At 49.7% G+C, this 2,500-nt stretch overlaps 2 non-coding genes across 2 annotated transcripts; both read left to right on the top strand.

Moving 5' to 3' along the window:
- The first annotated feature begins 703 nt into the window (after positions 1-703).
- TRNAN-GUU (transfer RNA asparagine (anticodon GUU)) lies at positions 704-777 on the top strand. The gene has a single exon. It is a non-coding gene; the product is annotated as a tRNA-Asn (tRNA).
- Positions 778-2,382: 1,605 nt separating this feature from the next.
- On the top strand, positions 2,383-2,456 carry TRNAN-GUU (transfer RNA asparagine (anticodon GUU)). The gene has a single exon. It is a non-coding gene; the product is annotated as a tRNA-Asn (tRNA).
- The last annotated feature ends 44 nt before the right edge of the window (positions 2,457-2,500 follow it).

Here is a 2,500-nt window from a genome sequence, read left to right as displayed (position 1 = left end):
GGGCTTAGACCACTGGGGCCTCTGGAGAGCAAGACCTCCAGAAGCCTATGGTCAGGCCTATTGCACAGGCATTTTGTGCCTGGCCATTCCGGGATTGTTGTGTTTCAAGGCCCAGCCATCAATACTAATGTGATGGCTTTCCCTGAGAACCCTCATGTCCCTGTCCTCCCAAGAGCCCGAGCTTTTATGTAAAATAAGGTGTGCACCTTGGGCCTTCCCCTTTGCGCTCTCTGCCCCCTCTCTTTCTCCAAAGCTGAGCTCTGCAGGCAAATATATCTATCTGAGTGAGGGGCTAGGGAGGGCCTTGCCCAGCAGTCTTACAAAGCAAGAGTTCAGAGAAAGCTCCCGCTCTGGGAAGGAGACTCCGCTCACAGAGAAGACAAGTCTAACATGCCACAGTGAAGATTGGATGGGCAAGACACACGCCTGACAGGCTGGTAGAACACCACCAGAGGAGCAGATAGCTACGCTAAGAAGGCCACAGAAAAGTCATACATGTATCTCATACACTGGGACTGGTTGTAATACTGGCCCTAACACCATTAGACAGTAGTCTGCGCATCATAACACCCAACAGTGACAAGACACTAAGCAAATGGCAAATGCTGCGTAGGATAAAGACGCCTTATATAACACAAGCTCAAGGCAGGCGCGCACACATAAAGATATATGTTGAGTCTCAGGAGATGTGCTTTTGTCTCTAGTCTCTTTGGCGCAATCGGTTAGCGCGTTCGGCTGTTAACCGAAAGGTTGGTGGTTCAAGCCCACCCAGGGACGTTTCCTTTTGCATGCATGAAGCACTTTAATAAATCATAGTAATGTGCCTTTGGTCTAGAGCTCCTTCGTGAGACCCTTTCCCTGAACATTTCAATCCTCTGCGTTCTCTCTGCACCTGCACTCAATTTCATCAATAGGATGGAAAACAAAAAGCCAAACCTTGTAATACAACCCTAGGCATATAAGGAGGTGGGCAAAAATGAAAAGGCTCACAACATTTGCTGATGTGACTCCAAATGCAAGGACCTCGTGGCGCAACGATAGCGCGTCTGACTCCAGATCAGAAGGTTGCGTGTTCAAATCACATCGGGGTCACTGTTTCCCATTTTATGCCCCACTGAGTTCCCATATTTGATTTAGAAAGCAAAGTCAAAAGAACACAGCCTTGCATTGGCCGGGAATCGAACCCCCCGCGTGGCAGGCGAGAATTCTACCACTGAACCACCAATGCTTCACATGTGTAGCTTAGAGACAGAGCTCTGTCCAAGACAGTGATGAGGCGCACGCACTCAAATTGCACACCTATGAACAAAGTGTGTGCAACAGACATTGGAATGCCAACGTTTCACATGATGGCAAGAATCAGATGCAGGAGACTATAAGTATGAATGTTTTTGCATTTGCTGAGGTCACTGGCTTGGGACTAGTGTTGTGGTTATCAGGGCATGATGGCAGGCTGCTCCAGACAGAAGGGGCTCATAGAAGGCAGCCTCCAGATCACCAGCACTATTGTGTTTCAGATCATGTCACTGAACTCTCCTCCTTAAAAATCCTTCCCACTGTCTTTGCCAAATTCCCTGTCCTCCCCGAAATGCTGGGGTGAAACGGGCAGAGTTCTGCGCCCTGCGTCCCTAACGCGCTCCCAACGCGGCCTACAGCCCTGGTCGGGCACAGCCCTGGTCGGGCTTAGACCACTGGGGCCTCTGGAGAGCAAGACCTCCAGAAGCCTATGGTCAGGCCTATTGCACAGGCATTTTGTGCCTGGCCATTCCAGGATTGTTGTGTTTCAAGGCCCAGCCATCAATACTAATGTGATGGCTTTCCCTGAGAACCCTCATGTCCCTGTCCTCCCAAGAGCCCGAGCTTTTATGTAAAATAAGGTGTGCACCTTGGGCCTTCCCCTTTGCGCTCTCTGCCCCCTCTCTTTCTCCAAAGCTGAGCTCTGCAGGTAAATGTATCTATCTGAGTGAGGGGCTAGGGAGGGCCTTGCCCAGCAGTCTTACAAAGCAAGAGTTCAGAGAAAGCACCTGCTCTGGGAAGGAGACTCCGCTCACAGAGAAGACAAGTCTAACATGCCACAGTGAAGATTGGATGGGCAAGACACACGCCTGACAGGCTGGTAGAACACCACCAGAGGAGCAGATAGCTACGCTAAGAAGGCCACAGAAAAGTCATACATGTATCTCATACACTGGGACTGGTTGTAATACTGGCCCTAACACCATTAGATAGTAGTCTGCGCATCATAACACCCAACAGTGACAAGACACTAAGCAAATGGCAAATGCTGCGTAGGATAAAGACGCCTTATATAACACAAGCTCAAGGCAGGCGCGCACACATAAAGATATATGTTGAGTCTCAGGAGATGTGCTTTTGTCACTAGTCTCTGTGGCGCAATCGGTTAGCGCGTTCGGCTGTTAACCGAAAGGTTGGTGGTTCAAGCCCACCCAGGGACGTTTCCTTTTGCATGCATGAAGCACTTTAATAAATCATAGTAATG

This window comes from Triturus cristatus, chromosome 4_2 (assembly GCF_964204655.1).
Source record: "Triturus cristatus chromosome 4_2, aTriCri1.1, whole genome shotgun sequence".
In the NCBI taxonomy this organism is placed as follows: Eukaryota; Metazoa; Chordata; class Amphibia; order Caudata; family Salamandridae; genus Triturus; species Triturus cristatus.
Note: the sequence above shows the minus strand (reverse complement) of the source record. Positions and strands in the feature narration are given on the sequence as shown.